This window comes from Arachis ipaensis, chromosome B5 (assembly GCF_059453495.1).
Source record: "Arachis ipaensis isolate K30076 ecotype BB chromosome B5, ASM5945349v1, whole genome shotgun sequence".
NCBI classification, from domain to species: Eukaryota; Viridiplantae; Streptophyta; class Magnoliopsida; order Fabales; family Fabaceae; genus Arachis; species Arachis ipaensis.
Genome location: NC_142440.1, coordinates 13,236,480 through 13,263,402, shown reverse-complemented (window position 1 = coordinate 13,263,402; position 26,923 = coordinate 13,236,480). Strand labels below are relative to the sequence as shown.

Below are 26,923 nucleotides of genomic sequence, written 5' to 3'. Positions count from 1 at the left end.
CTATCTATATGAATGCAACTACATGCAAAAATGTTTCTACCTACTTAGTTAAAAGTAAATAAGTTCTCCAAGACAAAAATAATTCAAATTCCACTAATTCAAATCATATAAAATAAAGACAAGTAAACTTGTAAGAAGATAGCTCATGAAAGCAGGGAACATAGAATCAAGCATTGAACCCTTACTAATAGTGTATATCACTCTAATCTCTCAAGTGTCTAGGGTTAATCACTCTATTCTTCTCTAATCATGCTTTCTAAACATTGTTCTTCATCTAACCAATCAACAAATATTTAATGTACCAATGCAAATATCATGAGGTCTTTTCAAGGTTGTAATGGGGCTAAGGTAAGGGTGAGGGTATATATATGGCTAAGTGAGCTATAAATTGAATCTTTGACTAACCAAACTCTTACCTAACACACATACCCTCTATATAACTCTAGAATCATGCCTAGCTACCCATAATTCCCACTTTTGTATAATTCCCATACTCATGTACCAAATTATTGATATTTCTTTACTTTTGTCACATGTGCATTGATATTTTTATTAACTTAGCATTGGGGTAATTTTGTCCTCTTTATTTATTTATTTATATTATATATTTTTTTTCTTTTTCTCTTTTTCCTTTTTTTTTGTAGAGAAATAAACATAACTTATCAATGCACATGGATTTTCTATTATTTTTCTATTTTGTTTTTTCATGAGTAGGTTCCCAAATTTCCAATATTCAAATAAATTAGAAACATGATACTGGTGCACGAAATTACAATCACACTTTTGTAATTCCGCACAACTAACCAGCAAGTGCACTGGGTCGTCCAAGTAATACCTTACGTGAGTAAGGGTCGATCCCACGGAGATTGTCGGCTTGAAGCAAGCTATGGTTATCTTGTAACTCTTAGTCAGGATATCAATAATTCTCAGATTTAATTGTAAAAAGTAAAAGAACATGAAATAAATACTTGTTATGCAGTAATGAAGAATAGGTTGAGGCTTTGGAGATGCTTTGTCTTCTGAATCTCTGCTTTCCTACTATCTTCTTCTTCATGCACGCAAGGCTCCTTCCATGGTAAGCTTTATGTTGGGCATCACCGTTGTTAATGGCTACATCCCGTCCTCTCAGTGAAAATGTTCCAAATGCGCTATCACCGCACGGCTAATCATCTGTCGGTTCTCGATCATGTCGGAATAGGATCCATTGATCCTTTTGCGTCTGTCACTACGCCTAACACTCGCGAGTTTGAAGCTCGTCACAGTCATCCCTTCCCAGATCCTACTCAGAATACCACAGACAAGGTTTAGACGTTCCGGATCTCAGGAATGACCGCCAATGATTCTAGCTTATACCACGAAGACTCTGATTTGAATCATGAGGCTAAGAGATATGCATTCAATCTAAGGTAGAACGGAGGTGGTTGTCAGGCACGCGTTCATAGGTGAGAATGATGATGAGTGTCACGGATCATCACATTCATCAAGTTGAAGTGCGAATGAATATCTTAGAATGGAAGCAAGCGTAATAGAATGGAAAACAGTAGTAATTGCATTAATTCATGAATAACAGCAGAGCTCCTCACCCCCAACAATGGGGTTTAGAGACTCATGCCGTAGAGAACACAACAAGAAACATGTAAAGTGTCATGAGGTGCAAGATGAATCACTGAAAGTAGTATTTATAGTAAACTAGTGACCTAGGGTTACAGAAAGTGAGTAAGCTAGGGTATTTATTGTAAAAATCCACTTCCGGGGCCCACTTGGTGTGTGCTTGGGCTGAGCATTGAAGCTTTCATGTGTAGAGACATTTTCTGGAGTTAAACGCCAACTTTTATGCCAGTTTGGGCGTTTAACTCCAGCTTTTGTGCCAGTTCTGGAGTTAAACGCCAGAATTCTTGAGCTGACTTGGAACGCCTGTTTGGGCCATCAAATCTCGGGCAAAGTATGAACTATTATATATTTCTGGAAAGCCCAGGATGTCTACTTTCCAACGCAATTGAGAGTGTGCCAATTGGGCTTCTGTAGCTCTAGAAAATCCACTTTGAGTGCAGGGAGGTCAGAATCCAACAGCATCTGCAGTCCTTTTTCAGCCTCTGAATCAAATTTTTGCTCAGGTCCCTCAATTTCAGTCAGAAAATACCTGAAATCACAGAAAAACATACAAACTCATAGTAAAGCCCAGAAAAGTGATTTTTATTTAAAAACTAATAAAAACATAATAAAAACTAACTAAAATATACTAAAAATATACTAAAAACAATGCCAAAAAGCGTATGAATTATCCGCTCATCACAACACCAAACTTAAATTGTTGCTTGTCCCCAAGCAACTAAAAATCAAATAGGATAAAAAGAAGAGAATATACAATGAATTCCAAAAACATCTATGAAGATCAGTATTAATTAGATGAGCGGGGCTTTTAGCTTTTTGCTTCTGAACAGTTTTGGCATCTCTCTTTATCCTTTGAAGTTCAGAATGATTGGCTTCTATAGGAACTCAGAATCCAGATAGTGTTATTGATTCTCCTAGTTAAGTATGTTGATTCTTGAACACAGTTACTTTATGAGTCTTGGCCGTGACCCTAAGCACTTTGTTTTCCAGTATTACCACCGGATACATAAATGCCACAAACACATAACTGGGTGAACCTTTTCAGATTGTGACTCAGCTTTGCTAGAGTCCCCAATTAGAGGTGTCCAGAGCTCTTAAGCACACTCTTTTTGCTTTTGGACCACGACTTTAACCGCTCACTCTCAAGTTTTTACTTGACACCTTCACGCCACAAGCACATGGTTAGGGACAGCTTGGTTCAGCCGCTTAGGCCAGGATTTTATTCCTGTGGGCCCTCCTATCCACTGATGCTCAAAGCCTTGGATCATTTTTATCACCCTTGCCTTTTGGTTTAAAGGGGTATTGGCTTTTTCTGCTTGCTTTTCTTTTTTTTCTTTCCCTTTTTTTTCGCCTCTTTTTTTTTCTGCAAGCTTTTCACTACTTTTTCTTGCTTCAAGAATCAATTTTATGATTTTTCAGATCATCAGATAACATTTCTCTTTTTCCCATCATTCTTTCAAGAGCCAACAATTTTAACATTCATAAACAATCAAATTAAAAAATATGCACTGTTCAAGCATTCATTCAGAAAAACAATAGTATTGCCACCACATCAAAATAATTAAACTGTTTTAAAATTTGAAATTCATGCACTTCTTTTTCTTTTTCAATTAAACACATTTTTTATTTAAGAAAGGTGATGGTTTCATTTTCATAGCTTTAAGGCATAGACACTTAGACACTAATGATCATGTAATAAAGACACAAACATAGATAAACATAAAGCATAAAAATTCAAAAAATAGAAGATAAAGAACAAGGAGATTAAAGAACGGGTCCACCTTAGTGATGGCGGCTAGTTCTTCCTCTTTAAGATCTTATGGAGTGCTTGAGCTCCTCAATGTCTCTTCCTTGCCTTTGTTGCTCCTCTCTCATGACTCCTTGATCTTCTCTAATTTCATGAAGGAGGATGGAATGCTCTTGGTGCTCCACCCTTAGTTGTCCCCTATTGAAACTTAATTCTCCTAGGGAGGTGTTAATTTGCTCCCAATAGTTTTGTGGAAGAAAATGCATCCCTTGAGGCATCTCAGGGATTTCATGATGATGATTTTCCTCATGCTCTTGTTGAGGTCCATGAGTGGGCTCTCTTGTTTGCTCCATCCTTTTCTTAGTGATGGGCTTGTCTTCTTCAATGAGGAGTCTTGGCCACAACTTTATAGAAGTGGTCTTGATGGACCTTTGAGATGAATCTCTCCATCTCTCATGACTCGAAGGTGGAAGCAATTGCCTTTCCATTCCTCTTTCTAGAGGTTTCTCCGGCCTTAGGTGCCATAAATGGTTATGGAAAAAAAAGCTGAGCTTTTCCACACCAAACTTAAAAGGTTTGCTCGTCCTCGAACAAAAGAATAAAGAAAGGAGGAGAAGAAGAAGAGATGGATGAGATGGAGGTGTGTGAATTATGCGGCCAAGGGGGGTTTTAGGTGGTTATGATGTGGAAAAGGAAGGAGTGATGGTTTGAATTTGAGTGGGTGGGTGTAGGTGGTTTGTATGATGGTTTTGGAGGAGTAATGGAGGTGATTGGTGGAGGTTATTTGGGGAAGAGTATTATGAAAATGTGTGAAGAAGTGAGAGAGTGAGTTGAGGTTGGTGGGGATCCTGTGGGGTTCACAGATCCTGATATGTCAAGGATTTCCCATCCCTGCACCATTTAGGCTTGCAAAACGCCCTTTGCTGCCAATCCTGGCGTTAAACGCCAGGTTGCTGCCCATTTTTGGCGTTTAACGCCAGTTTCTTGCCCTTTTCTAGCGTTAAACGCCAGTCTGGTGCCCATTTCTGGCGTTAAACACCCAGAATGGTGCCAGACTGGGCGTTTAACGCCCATTCTGCTGCCTTTACTAGCGTTTAAATGCCAGTAGGCTTCTCCTCCAGGGTGTGCTGTTTTTCATTCTGTTTTTCAGTTTGTTTTTGCTTTTTACAATTGTTTTTGTGACTTCACATGATCATCAACCTACAGAAAACATAAAATAACAATGAAAAATAAAAATTAACATAGATAAGTAAAATTGGGTTGCCTCCCAACAAGCGCTTCTTTAATGTCAGTAGCTTGACAATGGGCTCTCATGGAGCCTCACAGATACTCAGAGCATGATGATGACCTCTTAACACCAAACTTAGAGTTTGGTTGTGGCCTTCCAACACCAAACTTAGAGTTTGAATGTGGGGGTTTTATTTGACTCTGTATTGAGAGAAGCCTTTCATGCTTCTTCCTTTTCCTATCTGCAAACCATGGTGCTTCCTAAATGGCAAAGAGTTGCTCATCCGGAAAGGTTTCAGAGATCTCAGTTGGAGGGAGGGACGCCCCTGCTACTGGTTCTATCCGGGACAGGTGATCAGCTACCTAGTTCTCTGTCCCTTTTCTGTCTCTTATTTCTATATCAAACTCTTGCAGAAGCAACACCCATCTTATGAGCCTGGGTTTTGAATCCTGCTTTGTGAGTAGGTATTTAAGAGCAGCATGGTCAGTATACACAATCACTTTTGAACCTACTAAATAGGATCTAAACTTGTCAATGGCATAAACCACTGCAAGTAACTCTTTTTCTGTGGTTGTGTAATTCTTCTGTGCATCATTTAAAACACGGCTAGCATAGTAAATGACGTGCAGAAGCTTGTTATGCCTCTGTCCCAACACTGCACCAATGGCATGGTCACTGGCATCACACATTAGTTTGAATGGTAATATCCAGTCTGGTGTAGAGATGACTGGTGCTGTGACCAGCTTAGCTTTCAGGGTTTCAAACGCTTGCAGACACTCTGTGTCAAATACAAATGGCATGTCAGCAGCTAGCAGATTGCTCAGAGGTTTTGCAATTTTTGAAAAATCCTTTATAAACCTCCTGTAGAATCCTGCATGTCCCAGAAAGCTTCTGATTGCCTTTACATTGGCAGGTGGTGGTAATTTTTCAATTACTTCCACTTTAGCTTGATCCACTTCTATTCCCTTATTTGAAATTTTATGTCCAAGGACAATTCCTTCAGTCACCATGAAGTGACATTTTTCCCAGTTTAAAACTAGGTTGGTCTCTTGGCATCTTTTCAGAACAAGTGCTAAATGGTCAACACAGGAGCTGAATGAGTCTCCAAATACTAAAAAGTCATCCATGAAGACTTCCAGAAAATTTTCTACCATATCAGAGAAGATAAAGAGCATGCACCTCTGAAAGGTTGCAGGTGCATTGCATTGACCAAAGGGCATCCTTCTGTAGGCAAATACTCCAGAAGGACATGTGAATGCTGTTTTCTCTTGGTCCTGAGGATCCACTGCAATTTGGTTGTAACCTGAATAGCCATCTAAAAAGCAGTAATATTCATGACCTGCTAGTCTCTCTAGCATCTGGTCTATGAATGGTAAAGGAAAGTGATCCTTTCGGGTGGCTGTATTGAGCTTTCTGTAGTCAATACACATACGCCACCCTGTAACTGTTCTTGTAGGAACCAGTTCATTCTTTTCATTATGAAACACTGTCATGCCTCCCTTCTTGGGGACAACGTGGACAGGGCTCACCCAGGGACTATCAGAAATAGGATAAATAATCCCAGCCTCTAGTAACTTAGTGACCTCTTTCTGCACCACTTCCTTCATGGCTGGATTTAGCCGCCTTTATGGTTGAACCACTGGCTTAGCATCATCCTCCAATAGGATCTTGTGCATGCATCTTGCTGGGCTAATGCCCTTAAGGTCACTCATGGACCACCTAAGAGCTGTCTTGTGTGTCCTTAGCACTTGAATTAGTGCTTTCTCTTCCTGTGGATTTAAAGCAGAGCTTATGATCACTGAAAAAGTGTCACCCTCTCCCAGAAATACATATTTTAGGGATGGTGGTAGTGGTTTGAGCGCGGGTTTAGGAGGTTTCTCCTCTCCCTGAGGGATTTTCAGAGGTTCTTTTATTTCCTCTGATTCCTCCAGATCAGGCTGAACATCTTTAAAGATGTCCTCTAGCTCTGATTCAAGACTTTCAGTCATATTGATCTCTTCCACCAGGAAGTCAATAATATCAACGCTCATGCAGTCATTTGACGTGTCTGGATGCTGCATAGCTTTGACAACATTTAACTTGAACTCATCCTCATTGACTCTCAGGGTCACTTCCCCTTTTTGGACATCAATGAGAGTTCGTCCAGTTGCTAGGAAAGGTCTTCCTAGAATCAGAGTTGCACTCTTGTGCTCCTCTATTTCCAGCACTACAAAGTCAGTGGGAAAGGCAAATGGCCCAACCTTGACAATCATGTCCTCAATTATGCCTGATGGGTATTTAATGGAGCCATCAGCAAGTTGAAGACATATCCGGGTTGGTTTGACCTCTTCAGTCAAGCCAAGCTTTCTGATGGTGGATGCAGGTATTAGATTGATACTTGCTCCAAGGTCACATAGAGCTGTCTTAGTACAAGCACCCTCTAATGTGCATGGTATCATAAAGCTTCCTGGATCTTGAAGCTTCTCTGGTAAGCTTTTTAGAATGACTGCACTGCATTCTTCAGTGAGAAATACTTTTTCAGTTTCTCTCCAATCCTTCTTATGACTTAAGATCTCTTGCATGAACTTAGTATAAGAGGGTATTTGCTCAAGTGCCTCTGCAAACGAAATCTTTATTTCAAGAGTCCTGAGATAGTCTGCAAAGCGGGCAAATTGTTTATCCTGTTCCGCTTGGCGGAGTTTCTGAGAATAAGGCATCTTGGCTTTATATTCTTCAACCTTAGTTGCTGCAGGTTTATTTCCTACAGAGGTGATTGGAGAAGCCTTCTTAGAGGGGTTATCATCAGCACTTGCAGGTGTCTGATCCCTCATTGGCGTTTGAACGCCAGGAGTGGGTGCAGAATGGGCGTTTAACGCCAGCTTTCCACCCTTTTCTGGCGTTTGAACGCCAGAACTGGGAAAGGAATGGGCGTTTAACGCCAACTTTTCCCCCTTTTCTGGCGTTTGAACGCCATAATTATTCCTCTCTGGGCTCTTGCTGTCCTCAGAGGGAGTTTGGGTAGTGGTTTGGTCATCCTCTATCATTTATTCCTTTCTTGACTTTTTGCTTCCCTGAACTGAATTATTCAATGTTTTCCCGCTCCTTAAGTGGACAGCTTGGCATTCTTCTGTTATCTGTTTAGATAGCTGCTGTCTTGTCTGATTCAATTGTGCTTCTATATTTTTATTAGCAATTGTAGTGTCTTGGAGTATCTCTTTAAATTCTGCTAATTGTTTTGTCATAAGGAGTAATTGCTGATTAAGTTCGACAATCTATTCTTGAGGATTATGATCAGTAGTTGTTGTCATAACTTCTTCTTTTATGGAGGGCTCACTGCTTGAATACAGATGTTGATTTCTAGCAACTGTATCTATGAGTTCTTGAGCCTCTTCAATTGTCTTCCTCATGTGTATAGATCCACCAGCTGAGTGATCTAGAGACATTTGAGCTCTTTCTGTAAGCCCATAGACTAAGTTCCACCACGTTTTCCGAATAGGCAAAATGAGAGGACATTCTACACTAGTGAGTGCTTTGTTGGAGCGATAGAGGCCGAAAACTCACACTTTTCACCTTCCAATCGGCGAAGTGACTGTGACAATAGAAAATGTCACACATATCCTCGGCCTCCCGGTTAATGAGGAGCCCATGACAGGCAAAACGGATAGCAGTCACGAGTTCTTAGTGGAGAATTGCTTAGCTTGTTTTGGTAGGCCACCCAGTCCGGACGATCACGTATTGGAGAAGGTAAACTTTGCATGGGTTCGGCGATGCAGAGGCATTGAATTGTTAGACACACAGGAGTCGATAGAGCGATATATTTGGGCTCACATTTTCTGTTTGCTTACGGTCGTATTTCCAGACAAACCGACAAATACTGTAAACTCGAAGTTTTTACCTCTTCTTCGAGATTTTCACCGTATTCAACTCTACAATTGGAGGCAGCTAGTTTGACACATCTGTACAGGTCGTTGTGTCGTGAATCGTGATATAACTGTAAAGAAATGGATGACCCGTTTTTCTGCTTTTTATTTGGGCATGAAACTGTATACCGTTTTTAGCATTATTCCTCGCAATGAGCTCGCCGTTATTGGTGTTTTATTTGCGCGACGGTAATGATTATCGTCATTATTATTTTTACTATTGTTAATATTATTATTATTGTCATTGTTATTATGTTGATTATAACCATTATAAATTTATTTAGGTGAAGTCATTGGTGCCGGCTAAATAGATATATGCGAAGGTCTACAAAACTCTTTAGGTAACAACTAAATGGCATGGGAGTGAACAACATACGTTTTAACAATTTCTGTTAACAAGTTTATTATGTCTAATAATTTAACTTACTATCGTCGTGCTTATTGATGTCCAATTTATATGGCAGCCATATATGGGAGTGGTTGTTCCTAAAGACCTATCCTTACATTTGATGTTGTGCTCCACAAAGTCTAAGTTAGTGTCATTTGACTGTATAGAGTGGCACTCAGCAGACTGAGTAAGACGCCGATTCGAACTTAAACAACATCACCTGGAGGAGCCATTCCAGATTGGTGATGCTCATTGTAGGCGGTTGACCGGCACACAGAATCATGACGAGAGCGAAAGGAATAGAGTTTGAGTTAACATGTGGGATTCTGACTACTATAATAAATTGTAAGGGATAAGTACTTTTTTCGTCCCCAATGTCTGGGGTCAAAATCGATTTCGTCCCTAGCCTTTTTTTTGTTAAAATCATCCTCAACGTTTAAAAACGCTTTAAAATCGTCCTTTTCTATTTTTTTGGACCAAATTACCCTTAACTATTTATAAAAATAAAAAAAAACTCCACCCTCACCCCCCCATCAGATCTCTTCGTTTCTCTCCTCCCCCCCCCACACAATTTTCCTTTCCTCCTACACCCACCCCCCACCCTCACTCCATCACCCCCAACCCGCAGCCGCCCCGTGTCCAGCCCTCCGCCGCCGCCCCTGCGTCCAGCCCCACGCCGCCACCCCGCGTCCAGCCCCACGCCGCCCCGCGTCCAGCCCCACGCCGCCGCTCCGCGTCCAGCCCCCCGCCGCCGCCCCTGCGTCCAGCTCCACGCCGCCCCGCGTCCAGCCCCTCGTCGCCGCCCCGCGTCCAGCCCGCCGTCGCCCCTGTGTCCAACCCCCGCCGCCCCTGTTTTTCTGTTTTTGCTTTCTGCCTTCTGCTGCTTTTTATTCTTTTCTTCTTCTTCTGTGGTTTTTGATGAAATTTGTTGTTGTTGATGAAATTTGTTGTTGGTGAAATTTAAACTTCTAAATTTTTGATGAAATTTGTTGTTGTTGATGAAATCTGTTGATGATGATGATGATGATGATGATGATGACCGAGTGGGGTGAGGGGTGGGAGGGGGGAGTTACGGTGAGGGGGGTGAGGAGGTACGGTGAGGGTGAGGGGGAGGCAGTGAGGGGTGGGGGATGAGGTGAGGGGGTGAGGGGGAGGCAGTGAGGGGTGGGGGGTGAGGTGAGGCGGTGAGGGGAGGCGGTGAGGAGTGGAGGGTGACGGGTGAGGGGTGAGGGGGTGGGGGGTGGGGGTTACCGGAAGGGTGAGGGAGTTGTGTTTGTGTTTGTGTTTTTGTTGGTGGTGGTGGTGGTGAAGAGGAGAATGATGATGATGAGGGTAATTTGGTCCAAAAAATAGAAAAGGACGATTTTAAAGCGTTTTTAAACGTTGAGGATGATTTTAACAAAAAAAAAAGGCTAGGGACGAAATCGATTTTGACCCCAGACCTTGGGGACGAAAAAAGTACTTATCCCTAAATTGTAATTAGGGAACGAGATTGTCAATTTTCATCCTCTCTCGGTGTACTACGAGAGGTAACACAGCAGTACAAAAATCACATACAATTATCAGAAAGAGTTGCAGGTACAGAAGCCGAGGTGAATGAACCACAAGTGCAATCCCCACCACCACTTGGATCTCAGCAACCAAATACCCCATATGAGCAATAGTTTCATGACCTAGGATGGGAGCAACAATTTCAGGTACTGGCTTATGGCCAATGGTTTCAAGTACCGGCTTATGACCAACAACGTCAATTTCTAGGCTATAAGCAACAAATTCTGCTTCCAGCTTATCAGCAACAACAATACATACCAAAGCAGGAGCCTGAGATGAAAGCGGAGATGTCTAACTGTACCCACTCTGAAAACATTTCAGAGGGGCATTTTCTCAGCATCCCTCTGTACCTCTCCCAGGCATTATAAAGGGATTCATTATCCTCTTGTCTAAAGCCTTGGATGTCCAGCCTTAGCTGTGTCATCCTTTTTGGAGGGTAAAATTGATTCAGGAACTTGTCTGTCAATTGTCTCCATGTTTTTATGCTTGATGTGGGTTGGTTATTTAACCACCTCTTAGCTTGATCTTTTACAGCAAATGGAAACAATAATAATCTGTAGACATCCTGATCCACTTCTTTATCACGTACTGTGTCAGCAATTTGTAAGAACTGTGCCAGAAACTCAGTAGGTTCTTCCTGTGGAAGACCGGAATACTGGCAATTTTGCTGCACCATGATAATGAGCTGAGGATTTAGCTCAAAGCTGCTTGCTTTGATGGGAGGTATACAGATGCTACTCCCATATGCAGCTGTAATGAGGTTAGCATATGACCCCAGAGTCCTTCTAGACTGTTCATTTCCACTTATGTCCATGATGGAGAAAAGGGAATTGATATGAATTGCAAATAAATTATATTTTTATTTATTTTTATTTAATTAAAAGTGATCAAAAATAATAAAATAAAATAAAATAAAAGGAAAATAAAATAAAATTTCAAAAACTAAAAGAAAATAAAATCAAAGCAAATTGAAAACTAAATTAATTAATTAATTAAAAAGATTTTGAAATTAGCAATTAAAAAGATATGATTGAAAATTATTTTGAAGAAGATATGATTTAGAAGATATGATTGCAAATAAAAAAAAAGATATGATTGAGAATTATTTTGAAAAAGATATGATTGAGAAGATATGATTGCAAATTAAAAAAAAAAAAGATATGATTGAAAAGATATGATTCAAGAAATTAAAAAGATTTGATTTTTGAAAAAGATTTGAAAAGATCAATTTTTGAAATTAGAATATTGACTTGACTAAAAAAAAAGATATGATTTTGAAAATCTTTGACTAAATTAATGCAAAATTTCGAAATTTACGAGTAAAGTAAGGAAATGATATTTTTTATTTTGAATTTTAATGCGGGAAGAGAAAAACAACAAAATGACACTAAACTTAGAAATTTTAGATCAAAACACAGAGAACAAACAAGAAAACTTTGACTGTCAAGATGAACACCAAGAACACTTTGAAGATCAAGATGAACACCAAGAACAAATTTTTGAAAAAATTTTAAGTAAATAAAAGCACATAAACACCAAACTTAAAATTTTTAGAAAATAAAGCACAAATTTTCGAAAAATTAAAACAAAACACAAAGAAGACACCAAACTTAGAAATTTTAAAAATCAAGGAAGAACTAAAGACATGCAATTTTGAAAAATTAAAAGAAGATAAAAGCATGCAATTGACACCAAACTTAAAATATGAAACTAAACTCAAATAAAAGACTCTAAACCAACAAAAATAAATTAGTCCTAATCTAAGCAACAAGATAAACCGTCAGTTGTCCAAACTCGAACAATCCCCGGCAACGGCGCCAAAAACTTGGTGCACGAAATTACAATCACACTTTTGTAACTCCGCACAACTAACCAGCAAGTGCACTGGGTCGTCCAAGTAATATCTTACGTGAGTAAGGGTCGATCCCACGGAGATTGTCGGCTTGAAGCAAGCTATGGTTATCTTGTAACTCTTAGTCAGGATATCAATAATTCTCAGATTTAATTGTAAAAAGTAAAAGAACATGAAATAAATACTTGTTATGCAGTAATGAAGAACAGGTTGAGGCTTTGGAGATGCTTTGTCTTCTGAATCTCTGCTTTCCTATTATCTTCTTCTTCATGCACGCAAGGCTCCTTCCATGGCAAGCTTTATGTTGGGCATCACCGTTGTTAATGGCTACATCCCGTCCTCTCAGTGAAAATGTTCCAAATGCTGTCACCGCACGGCTAATCATCTGTCGGTTCTCGATCATGTCGGAATAGGATCCATTGATCCTTTTGCGTCTGTCACTACGCCCAACACTCGCGAGTTTGAAACTCGTCACAGTCATCCCTTCCCAGATCCTACTCAGAATACCACAGACAAGGTTTAGACGTTCCGGATCTCAGGAATGACCGCCAATGATTCTAGCTTATACCACGAAGACTCTGATTTGAATCATGAGGCTAAGAGATATGCATTCAATCTAAAGTAGAACGGAGGTGGTTGTCAGGCACGCGTTCATAGGTGAGAATGATGATGAGTGTCACGGATCATCACATTCATCAAGTTGAAGTGCGAATGAATATCTTAGAATGGAAGCAAGCGTAATAGAATGGAAAACAGTAGTAATTGCATTAATTCATGAATAACAACAGAGCTCCTCACCCCCAACAATGGGGTTTAGAGACTCATGCCGTAGAGAACACAACAAGAAACGTGTAAAGTGTCATGAGGTGCAAGATGAATCACTGAAAGTAGTATTTATAGTAAACTAGTGACCTAGGGTTACAGAAAGTGAGTAAGCTAGGGTATTTATTGTAAAAATCCACTTCCGGGGCCCACTTGTTGTGTGCTTGGGCTGAGCATTGAAGCTTACATGTGTAGAGACATTTCCTGGAGTTAAACGCCAGCTTTTATGCCAGTTTGGGCGTTTAACTCCAGCTTTTGTGCCAGTTCTGGAGTTAAACGCCAGAATTCTTGAGCTGACTTGGAACGCCTGTTTGGACCATCAAATCTCGGGCAAAGTATGAACTATTATATATTGCTGGAAAGCCCAGGATGTCTACTTTCCAACGCAATTAAGAGCGCGCCAATTGGGCTTCTGTAGCTCCAGAAAATCCACTTTGAGTGCAGGGAGGTCAGAATCCAACAGCATCTGCAGTCCTTTTTCAGCCTCTAAATCAAATTTTTGCTCAGGTCCCTCAATTTCAGCCAGAAAATACCTGAAATCATAGAAAAACATACAAACTCATAGTAAAGCTCAGAAAAGTGATTTTTATTTAAAAACTAATAAAAATATAATAAAAACTAACTAAAATATACTAAAAATATACTAAAAACAATGCCAAAAAGCGTATGAATTATCCGCTCATCAGATACATTCCCTTATTAACCCATATTTCCACAGTTTTTCCACACTTAATTATTACACAATCCCTATCTTAAGCTAACCAAAGATTCAATTGGGATATTTAATTATTTTTCTGCTTTAAGGCTAGTAATGTGGTAAAATACAGAACAAATGGGGATTAAAAAGGCTCAAAGTAGCTGACAAGGGTGATTTAAAGAGTAGGCTTATTTGGGATAAGTGAGCTAAAATTAAACAATGGCCTCAATCATATGCAAGCATGTAAATACACTAAATAATGGACATATAGATTGGAACAAAATATAGATTACAATCATAGAGAAGGAAACACACAGGAAAAAATTTATGGTTAAATAATGTAACCATGTAAATAAGCTCAAAATCTCACAGGTTGTGTGTTCTTTAGCTCAAAAATCATGTTCCAAATACAACTTCAAACAAGTTTTAACATAAAAAATTTTCAATTTAAATTAGTGAAATTTTTCAAAGATAGGGTCTTAAAAGAGTTTTATTACTTTAACCAAGTAGTAACTAAATGCATAAAATCAAACAAATATGCAAATGCAACAACTAATTTAACAAAGAAAATTAAACATTGGTGCTAAAATATGAAGTAACTAACCCATGGAAGTCGGTATCGACCTCCCCACACTTAAAGATTGCACCGTCCTCGGTGCATGCTAAGATGTGCAAGTGGACGGGTTGCTTCAACTGATACTTTTCTCATCAAGAAATGTGCGTAGGAACTTGTTTGTCTCTCCCATTAAGAAGCTTTTCCTCTCCATTTGTGGTGGCCATCCTGAAAGAAGAGGGAAAAGAAGAAAAGTAACCCAAAATAAAGATAGAAAGTAAATAAAATATGGGTGTTAATGCCAGATAATAAGGGTCTCAATTACATGGTAGCTACAACATGCAAGTGAGAAAACAGTAGAAGTACATGGCAGATCAAGAGTGCAAAAATTTGCAACAATGGGAGGAGAGAGTGGGTAATGAAAGACAATGTAAATTCATGTCAATGCAAATGAAGTGCAAGTATCATAAAAGATTGGCATTGGCAGATAATTAATATCATCCCACAGTGTAAAACAAGTTACTAAGCACCAAAGTAATTCAAGAAAAGATGTAACAGTTGAATAAGAATATTTGAACACCAATAATAATTTTGGAAAAATAAAAATATGCAATGAATGAAAGTATGCAAATAAATTAAATAAAATAGAATGGAAGTGAGAGAAAATAAGAAAGGAAGAAGAAAGAAATAAGAAAAGACAAGAAGAATAAGGATTCGGAGAAGAAAAGATAAGAAAATTGGCACTAATCTGGATAGGTTGTGCGACGCTGGCGACGCGGTCGCATGGGTGACGCGGTCGCGTGGTGCGCAAAAAAGGTTAGGTGACGCGGACGCGTGGGGCACGCGATCGCGTGACTCGATTTGTGCTAGTGGCGCGAGTGCAGCCTCGCGGTCGCACAACTCTCTGTTCGAAACTTGGTATTGCCAAAATCCAGGGTGACGCGGTCGTGTGGTCGACGCGATCGCGTGAGTGGCCATCATGGGGATATGACGCGGACGCGTGAGCCATGCGTCCGCGTGGTATGGCGTGTGCGGTCAGCACCAGTCCAGCACCACTCTCGCACAACTTTCGGTCGTGCACCCTTCATACGTCGATTTCCAGGTCACGCGGCCGCGTGAGTGACGCGGTCGCGTGGGAGCCATTTTCCCCACATGACGCGGACGCGTCAGCGACGCTGCCGCGTCGCGTGCGTACTTCTTTTTTTTTTTTTTAATCTGAAAAGATGCAGAATGCAGTGTTAATATGAATGTGATGCAAAACTCCAGGTTCAATATAATAAAATAAAATAAAACTCGAAAACAAATAAAACTAAATAAAGATGAAAAAAAGAACGATCATACCATGGTGGGTTGTCTCCCACCTAGCACTTTTAGTTAAAGTCCTTAAGTTGGACATTTGATGAGCTTCCTGTTATGGTGGCTTATGCTTGTATTCATCCAAAAATCTCCACTAGTGTTTGAAATTCCAACAGCCTCCGGGGTCCCAAACGAGGCGCAGAAAGCCTTCGAGTAAGTTAAAGTAAGTGACAAGGCTTCCAGTATGCTGAATGTCAGAACAGACTCCAGGATCCCAAACTTTGCTTTTATACCCGTCTTTGTGTTGATCATCATGATTACATCCGGGTAGCAAGCAATCTGAATTCTCACTAAAGCGGCAAAACAACTTCCTAGACTCATTCAGTTGAGCTTTACACCAATCTTTGCGTTTAAACTTAAAGCTTCCAACCATAATGAACCTTGCAGGATAATTCTTACCACTGGCCATCTTCCTCTTACTCTTAATGCCACAAAGAGCTCTAAGTTGACCATCCGTCTCCAGTAGCCCATATTCAAGTGGAATTAGAAAGCTAAGGGATATGAATTTTACCCACTTGAATGTTGTGAAGGATGATGGCAACTTATGGGGAGGTATTTTTAATGAAATTGCAAGCTCCACTCCCTTGTGCTCTTCTCTGATAATTACCACCTCTTTGCAAGCTTCTTCAATTTCAACATCTTCCTCTTGGTAGCTTTCTTCCAATTCAATCTCCTCTTCATTGCTTACCAAGGGCATGGGAGGCTGTGCTTCTTCTTCTTTAATCTCCATCTCTTGATCGACCTCTTCCAAGTTCTTAATCATGATATGCCTTGGAGGTTGTACATCCTCCTTAACATCAATTTCAATCGCCTTGGAAGGAGGTTCTATAACCTGACTTTCCCATGGAGGTTCAGCATCTCCTAAGTCTGCAACCACTTCTTCTTCTTCGATAATTACAGCTTCCTCCACTTGTTCCAGTACAAGGTCATGCTCCGTACTGTCCACTGGAGTTTCTAATATCTCCTTCATGCTACGTTCTTCATTAGATTGCCCACATGAAGCCATGGGAGCACTTTGAGTGTCCGAGCGTCGGGAACCTAATTGACTTATCGCTTGATTTAGTTGATATAGAGTTGCATGAAATCGATCCGCTGCTTCCTTGAGATGATCCCTTGATTCTTCCTTCACTAATTCTTCAACCACTCCTTCGACTCCAAGGGTTTTTACTACCTTCACCTTTAGGGCCTCCTCTAGCTCCTTATGAAGTATGGATTCGCGAAGATGATCCCTTCTCTCTTGTTCCATGTCAATAGCATCATTGAGATCATGTTGCTCTTGGATTGATGGATGTGGGTGCTCTTCCATGGATGGTGGTGATGGGATGGAGAGATCATTCTGTGGTTGACAAGGAAGTGCACTAGATCTTGAGGGTTGATTGTTGAAGGTATTTGGTGGTCCGATTTGGGCGAAGAGAGCTTGTATAGTAGAGTTTAGATCGGCAAGTGCTTTCTCCATGGAGGTTTGGGGTGGATAGGAGAGTTCATTTGGTTCATAGGGTGGTTGGTATGGTGGATACGGATTAGGGTCATATGGAGGTGAATGGTTGTAGGTGGCTTGTGAGTATGGTGGTTCAAAGCTGTGTTGAGGAGAGGGTTTATAGGCATATGGTGGTGTTTGTTGATAGTCCATTGGAGGTGGATGTTGCCATGAGGGTTGATCAAATCCTTGTGGCTCCTCCCATCTTAGATTGTTCCAACCTTGATGCTTGTTCTCATTGTAATTTCCTCTTCCTATAATATAATTGTAACCAGACTCATAGCCAAATGGGTGAGAGTTCATAGTAGTAAATAAAAATTAAAAACAAAAATAAAAATAATTTAAACTAAAAGGTTATTGAAATTTAAATTTTTGAATTTGAAAATTAAGTTTTGAATTTTAAAATTTGAAATTTGAAATTTGAAAAATTTTTAAATTTGAATTTTTTTTAATTTTGAAATTTGAATTTTGAAAAAGTCAACAATATAAGATATGAATTTGAAAAATATTTAAATTTTGAAAAAGTTTGATTTTTAAAATTTTAAATTTGATTTTTGAAATAAGATAAGATAAGATTTTGAAAAAGATATGATTTTTGAAAAATATTTGAATTTTGAAATTTAAATTTTGAAATTTGAAAATTTGAATTTTAAAATTTTTTTAATTTGAATTTTGAAAATTGAAATTTGAAATTTAAAATTTGAAATTTGAGTTTTAAATTTTGAATTTTGAATTTAATAAGGAAAGAGAAAAACAATAAAATGACACCAAATTTAAAAATTTTTAGATCAAAACGAAGAAAACAACTAAGAACAACTTGAAGATCAAGATGAACAGGAAGAACAACTTGAAGATCAAGATGAATACCAAAATTTTTTTTGAAAATTTTTTTTAATAATTAAATAAAAACCAATAACCTCTTAATTTATAAAAAAAAAGCAAAAATAAAAACAAAAAAAATAAAAACAAATAAACAAGCAAAAAGTAAAAATATTTAGAATAACCAATAATAAGGCACACGTTTGCAATTTCCCGGCAACGGCGCCATTTTGATGAGAGAACTTTTGCGTGGTCTAGAAATTTGCGGATAAATCCTCGTTGCAAGTATAGTTTCTAAACCTTCAAAAGTCCTTTCATACAAACGTTTTGGTTGTCACAAGTAACAAACCCCTTTTAAAATTGATAACCGAGTATTTAAACCTCGGGTCGTCTTCTCAAGGAATTGCAGGGAGGTATGTTCTTATTATTGGTTATGAGTCTTGTAAGGTAGGGGTTTTAGAAAGTAGGGAAGCAGTATGTTGAATGATAAGAAAAATAAAATAATAATAATAAAATAAACTCTTGGCAAGGTATTAGAACTGGAGGTCCTATCCTTATCAATTGTGATGAAATTTGGATTTTAATCTCACTTTGTTAACCTCTAACTATGAAGGTAGATCAAGTGGATTAATTAGTTTAATCCTCAGGTCCTAGTCAATTCCTATGGAAAGACTAGAGTTATTGGAGTAACTCCCAATTTCAATCACTGCTTTATTGACAGCTCAAGCATTACCAATTACTTAACCAAAGCCAAAAGGAAGAAAATATCTAAATTAAAAAGCATCAATATAAGTAAAGCAAAGTAAAATTAAATTTGAAAATACCTCAAATTGCATTAACAAAAAAAATTAAATCTGGCATAGATGTTCATAAATTGAATTGAGAAAATAAATAAAAATAAAGAACCTGTGATTGAGAGTCGCTCCTAAAACTAAGAGAAATCCTAAATCCTAATCCTAAGAGAGAGGAGAGAACCTCTCTCTAAAAACTACATCTAAATCTTAAAATTGTAAATATGAGAGCATCCTTATGAATGGATGCATTCCTCCACTTTATAGCCCCTAATCTGTGTTTTCTGGGCCGAGAACTGGATCAGAAACAACCCAGAATTCGCTGGTTGCGAATTCAAACATGCTGAATTTCCGTCACTGCGATGCGTCCGCATGGAGCACGCGGTCGCGTCGCCTAGCGTCAGAGCAACTATGACATATTATATATTAAATCGAAGTCCCGGATGTTAGCTTTCCAACGCAACTGGAACCGCGTCGTTTGGACCTCTGTAGCTAAAGTTATAGCCGTTTGAGTGCAGAGAGGTCAGGCTGGACAGCTTAGCAACTTCTTCAACTTCTTGTATTCCTTCCATTTTTGCACGCTTCCTTTCTATCCTCTAAGCCATTCCTGCCCTGTAGTCTCTGAAATCACTTAACACACATATCAAGGCATCTAATGGTAATAAGAGAGGATTAATATTAGCAATTACAAGATCAAAGAAGCATGTTTTCAATCAAAGCACATAATTAGGAAGGCAAATGTAAAACCATGCAAATAGTATGAATAAGTGGGTAAAGAGTCGATAAAAACCACTCAATTGAGCACAAGATAAACCATAAAATAGTGGTTTATCAATGCCCGCATCGCAACCTGTCCCGAGCACGACATCCCCCTCAACTCTCCCGATGGAGTCATGGTAATCGTCCAGGTGGTCTCGGCCTTGTCGTGGTACTGCCGCTCCAGACTGGCCAATGTTCAGAGTCTCCATATCTGTCAGGTCATCAGCCACGGCGCTCTCCTTCGCTGCTGGACACCCTCGACCCGGATGGAACCCTACCCGGCCCGCCTGAGTTGAAGCATGCTCCCCAGCAATCCACGTATGAGCCTTAGCTGGGCTGCATGTGACATGTTCAGTTTGTTTTGGGCCTATGGTGAGGCAGCCCACATTTAATTCCTCCAACCTGCTGTATCTCTTCTTGTTTTTGGCCCAACCATCACCCCATGCTTGGACTCCCTTTTTTGTACAATAACAACCTTCCTTCAGCCCATTATCATATCCCCAACTAACCGTTTGTTCTGAACCCGAATCATTAACCAAATCAGCATATTCCTTTAATTTAGCGATTCCATCTGAAACAATGCCTTCCGTTACTCTTGGAATTTGAAATTGAATTGATTTGCCATTATTCCATTCATTCAATATGTCTTCTTGAATTACCAAATTGTCCTTTCCATAATCTTCCTCCCTTGGAGTCGCCATCACCAATTCAGCCGCCGGATCACCGATTACCAAACCACCGCGCGCACCGGAGAACTCGCATATTTCTGGAAAATAAGGTTTACCTATTTCCTCAATCTGAAACTCCCTTCCAAAGCTCTCGTGACCAACCTCTTTAACTAGGACGTCGAACCCACTAGTCCCAATTGTGATGTGGATCCACTCGTTGATTCTGTCCATACAACAAGTGTCAATTTGCACCCGCGCCACGTTGAAGGAGAGGCATGATTTCGTGGCTTGGTCACATCCAACAACTTCTCCCATTGGCTTCCTATCAACTTGAATGTATCTAGTGACCATGTATGCAAGGGAATACCGAAACACTCTAGCCATACCCTTCGAGTATCGCTCTGCTCCTCCTCATCCCATCTCCATACACTATGAAAAAACTTGAGGAGGTTGTTCAGTTTGAACATGTAGGCCTCTTCAGCACTAAGAATACTGTCAAACGTCAGGAGTGCTTTGTGTGCTCCTAGTTCTCTGATTTCCACCACCTGGGGTATATTCTTCCTGATCATGGCCTTGAAAGAGTTATAGTCAATTGTCTTTGTTATTCCGCCTACTAGACTCCTCTGCAGCCAGACCAGGTTTTCTTTTGCCACCGGCACTTCCAACTTCTTCGTCCACCTATTGCCATGCGGTTCCCCTGGTGCTTCCTTCTTCTTCAACTCCTTCACATTGCTCCTCTCATCCTTTTGTCGCACTTCATGTAAGGGTTGAGCCTTGAATGAATTACGTGCCTAGTTTTCCTCTTGATGTCCCGTCGTAATTTTCACTTCCTTTGTGCGTCGATATCTAGCTTCTCCTACTATGACAATCTTACCTCGTAATCTCATCCCATTCATTTTCGCAATAGCCTTCGTAGCTCCTCCCTTCGTTGTATATCGGATGAACGCAAAAATGTACAGGGTTCTATGTTTTTGTTTTCGTGGCAGGTAGATATCATTTATCCGCCCAGTCCAATTGAATTGAACAGATGATGCAACTCTTTCTTGAAAATATCTTCTGGAAGATGGTCAACGAATATAATAAACGATTCGTTTTCCAATCGATAGTACTCTTTTCTATTCCAAACCTTAGGATCCCTACGAAAAAACCTACTTCTACCCTTCTCAGTGTTTTTCACCCCCCTCTCTCATTCTCTCTCAGTATTTTCAAGTGAATAATTATTTTTAACCAGGATAATATATACAACAATGCAAACCTTGCCTATAGATCAACTTGATCAATTTATGCAAGAGAGAAATTGATGCTTGCCTGTGTAAAAAGTACTATTAGGAACAATAACATCAAATTTTAACAATTGAATATTAACACTCTAATTTTAATAATGTCACTTTTTTCTATAAATTCATGCAATATACAATATAAAAAAATTATATATAGAGTGACATTATATAAAATAGACTAGAATCATCATTTTTCCAAAAATTTAATCAGGAGTTTTCTTGGAAAAATCGTTGCACGTCGCTTGAGGATAATATGCATTTTAAAGATGATTACATTAAAAAAATCTTTAGAAAATAATAATAAAAATCATCTTAAGTAATCTTCCTAATTTTTAATAAACTTAGAAAGCAATGCTTTCTTTATTGAGAATAAATTGTATAATCTTAAAACAAATTTAATGTCTCCTGTAACTACTTTTTACTTACAAAATAAAAAATAAATAAATAAATGGGTTGAATTTATTTATTTTTTTGACAGTGGGTTAAATTTATTTGAAAAGTATATATTAAACATTGAATTTAATTACAATGTATATAATAAAAATCATAATTATAATTTTATTTTATTAATTGCACTTTTTTGCGATACTAATCTCAGTTATTTTTGTTTGGCTCAAATTGTTGCAAATTATTTAAAAAGTGTGCTTGGTAACAGCCTCATCACTTTTATAATATTTATAATTTTGTTGTTGTCAATTGGGATTATTGAAGTGGCTTGAAATGAGTTTATAAATATTTAATGAGTAATTACCCAAATCAGTTTCTAAAGATTTTAGAATCGGACATTTTAGTTCTCAAAGAAAATTAATACACAGATCAATCCCCAAGATTTTATTCCGGCAGATAAATTAGTTCCCAGTTCATTTTTTGGTAGAGTAATTACCCAGATCAACGTTGGGGATTGATTTATACATTAGTTTTTTTTGGAGACTAAAATGTTTATTTTTAAAATCTTTAGGGACTAATCTGGGTAATTATTCTGTCAGAAAATGAAACTGGAGACTGATTTGTCTGCTGGAGTAAAATTTTAGAGATTGATCTGTGTATTAATTTTTCTTGGGGACAAAAATATCCAATTCTAAAATTTTTGAGGATTGATTTGGATAATTACTCATATTTAATTAGTCATGAGATATGGATGTTTAGGTGGTTGAATGTCATAGGTGTGATAACGTGGCATGAGTTATTCATGTAGAGATTTGATGTAAAATATTTTATGAATGGGTACTGATTTCTTAATGATAATATTTCGAAGGGTACTCTTAGTTATTCGTAAAATATTACTGTTTTTCTCTAGTTTGAATCTAGTTTTTTTCTAAACGATCTAAAAAAGTATTCAACAATTGAAAGCATTTGTTATTTTTAAATATTAATTACTAATATAAAAAGATTTTACAACAAATTTGTGTTAAATATTAAGAAAGGTTTTGTGTTTTTTATATTTTTAAAAGTATCTTATATATCCTTTAAAATTTGATGAATTATGTGATCATTTTTTTAGGACTATAAAATAATTTTTATTCATTAGATATCCTAAAACATCATATTTTATCTTTTTAAATTTATTTTATTTCCTATGCTCTATTGTATAGGAATGTACAAAAAGTTTTTTTTTTTTTTTATAAAAACATCTTTCTCTATAGATTATAATAGATATAGTGAATTATTTTAGAAAATAGAAACACCATCTAACTTTTGAAAATGTCTTTAGTAATACCAAATAATTAATGATATCATAGGCTACAGAAGAAACAAAATAGGCAATGTGTTGTTCAAATCAATATGCTAATGTGGTGCAAAAGATAACAGAGCTACTACACACTGCTATGCTTGCCTTGAACTCATTATCTGAAAACATCTCAAGTGCTTGATCACGTGTTACTTCAATGCGCTCAAAAGGTTGTTTCTCCAATGCTCATCAACCATCATATATATTAAGGGAACTACAAACTTATTATACTGAGCAATAACACTCAAAAAAATCCAAAAACTTTGCATTAGCAATTTAGCATACTGATAAAAAGGAATAACCAACTAACAACTAGATGAAGAATTCTAATTCACAGGGTTGAAATTTAAAATCTTTTGTGAATACCAGAATGGTAGAGTACAAATATTCTCAAAGCCACATAAATTTTGAGATACCATTTAGTACATTATTACAAAAATTGTCAAGTTAATAGATAACAATCTAACAACTATTGGCTATTTATTACAAACACACACAGTAACAAGAAACAACTCTATAAATAAACACACATAAACACACAGAAAAAAGAAGGATGAGAAATACCCCAGCTACCTTCAACGCCTCAGCCTCAATTTGCTTGAAATGATCATCATTCAATCCCAAATCACCATAAAACGTATCATAATAGAAACTCTGCAACAACATCCACATTCTCATCCATACTATTTTGTTGCTTATGATATCTATAAATTGTATTGTCTTATTTATATTTTTTTAAAAAAATCATAAATCGGACCCCAATTTGCGTCTTTCAAAAATAAAAAAATATATATATATTGAAATTGAATCCTCTAATTTTTATTTTCAAAAACAAAAGAATTTAAAAATACAAATTCCTCTAATTTGTAGTTTGTTTTTTTTTTTCAAACAAATCGGATCGTCCGATTTAATTGATATTAATTTAAAAAAATAACGCCGTATAAAAGAAAAATACTCAAATTTTCAATATCAACATATTACACATATTTAATTAGAGTTAATAGTCAAATTAATCTCTGAAATATAAGGTATTTTTTAAATTCGTCCCTAAAAATTTTTTTTAATCAAATTGATCCTTCAAATATTACAAATTAATTATATCTGTCTTTCAGTTACTCCACTCACAATTCTCGTCAACGATTGATGATGTGAAATGTTAACTGATAGCATACATGACAAATAACATATTCAATTAGGCGTTGACTAAATATGTTTGCGAAAATTTATCAATTTATTTACTAGGTCATATTAGGAATATAATTTTTGTAATGGGGGGAAATGACTAAATTAATAAATTTTCATAAACATATTTGGTTAATATCCAATTAGACATATCAAGTATTATATATATTATCAATTAACGTTTTACAACATCAATATTTGAAGAAAATTGTTAATGGAGTGACTGGAGGACAAATATGATTAATTCGCAATTTTTGAATGACTAATTTGATTAAAAAAATTTTCAGAAATGAATTTAAAAAATATATTATCTTTCAAGAACTAATTTGACTATTAATTCTATTTAATTAATATTAAAAAAATTAGCCAATTTTAAAATTGCAGGGAGATAAATAATAAAAGTGAAGGAAAATAATTAAGTACAGTCACAAAATAGTATATAATTAACTTATTTCTAAGGTTTTCTATTATTAAATTAAGAACAATATAGTCCTGACAGAAGTTATGTTCAATAATTCCAAAAGTCACACATATAATACCCAAACTAATGTAATCGAGATGATACTTAGAACTGTGATACAATTCAATTATAGTGATGTTCGTGGTGTAGAAAAACAATAAGATACACACCAGTGTTTTTATCCTCATGATGTTTATTGAGAATTCTTTTGGTCCTAATGACAAGTGGTAGGAATCAGATTTATAATAGAGGAGAAAGTCAAAGAGAGAAGTTAGAGACACGTGTGTATATTTTGATACGTCAGAATGTTTATTTTTTATCGAGATAGCAATATAAACCTTGAACAATTGATAATTTACACAACAGAATTATCCTTTTATACTAATGTAAGTCTATTCGCACTAATAGTAAGATCAACAATTTGCCAATTAAAGTAACTATAAGTTCTGAATTTTTACCGTGTTTAGATTAGTTTTTCGTTTTGCAAAGAAAAATCAATTCGGCAGAGTGGAATTAAATAATCCTTTTAAGATTGTGAATTGTCAAGAGTCTTTCTAAATCTGAACAATTCTATAATAACACTTTCATGGATTTAGGAGTGTCATTAACTGGATAACACCCTCCACCTTTCGATCAGCAATTAGCTCCTATTCAACACACATCTGCTTGACCATAAACTCATTTTTTTTGCTAAAGACTATTTGCTTTGTCTCATCCGATTGGTTATGAGAATAATGGCTCTGTCTTACTATCTGTTTTAGATTCAGGTTTTTGCTGCTAACTTTTTCTATTACTATTTGATTGATTTTTTGGATTTCATTTATAGAGCCTGTAATATCTTCTAATATAATAGGAGAATCAGATTTTGTCATTGACTGCCAAGCTAATTTTGAAATTTGGCTTGAGGAATCTGTACTCCTTTGGACGTTGGTCTTTTTATCCTTCACATTCAACTTAAAGAAACTTTCAAGCAACCAAAAAGGGGCAAACTTTTTCCTTGGTTGTGAAGGCTTAGATTGTTGATTGTTGAAATTACTTTTATTATCACAATCGTTATTGTCAATTCACTCAGTTGCCAATGCTTTCCACTTTAGTTTTATTTGAAGCAAAGTCTGACATGAAGATCTGACAGTGCTTTGAATCATGTTCAAGGTGAGCACAATAGGTGCAAAAAATTCCAATATGCTCATATCTCAATCCAATTTCCAGCACCTTACCTCCTGGAGCAGCCATCCGAATCGAGCCTTTCACCCTTTTATCACCATTACTCAGAACTCTAGATTTAAGGATTTTAGATTCCTTTTTTCTGATAGAGAAAAAATCAATGTCAATAATCTCACCAAATTTCTCACCCAATTTACGACAAACTTCAACAGCCTTGAATTTTTTCTGGAAGTGTAAAACTCACGAAATTAGTAAATAATTAGCCAATAAATTAATTATTATTTAAAAAAATTAAAAAATTAAATTTAATAGTGAGGTAGAGATAATTAAAATATGAATTTTAATACTAATTTTAAAAGATTTGACCTAAAATTAGACCGAACGGACCAAACCGAACAAACCGGGCCCATATTAGGCCCAAGGCCCAACCCCAATCAGCCTTATTTATGCATGCAAGTCCCCCTTTCATAGGGAGAAAGAGAGAACACAGTGAGAGGGTGAGAGAGCTTAGGTTGGAGGTTGCTATTCACTTCCAACTTTAATCCATCATATCTTTCAATTCGGAGTTCTGATTGACGAGTCGTCAGCAACCACGCGTACGTTTCAGAATTCTCTAAAAAACTCACTAACCAATTAGGTTTAAGGATTTATATGATTTTGGTGCTTTAGGTTTGAATTAGCACGCAAGAATTAGCAATTTTTTGTTCATTTGAGACACGAGTAAGGTAAGAACCTCAAACCTCTTGTTGATTAGTGAATTAGAAAGCTTGAATGTTGATTATAGTGATGTGTTGTGCAATTAGATTGAATAATGTTGAATTGGAGTATGTTGATGATGTTGGAAGCTTGATTGTGGGACCTTGGTGGCTGAATTTCTATTCGGAGAGGCT

At 37.3% G+C, this 26,923-nt stretch overlaps 1 pseudogene; it reads right to left on the bottom strand.

Annotated features, from left to right (window-relative positions):
* Positions 1-10,352: 10,352 nt before the first annotated feature.
* LOC148563409 (uncharacterized) lies at positions 10,353-26,443 on the bottom strand (annotated as a pseudogene).
* Between the last annotated feature and the right edge of the window lie 480 nt (positions 26,444-26,923).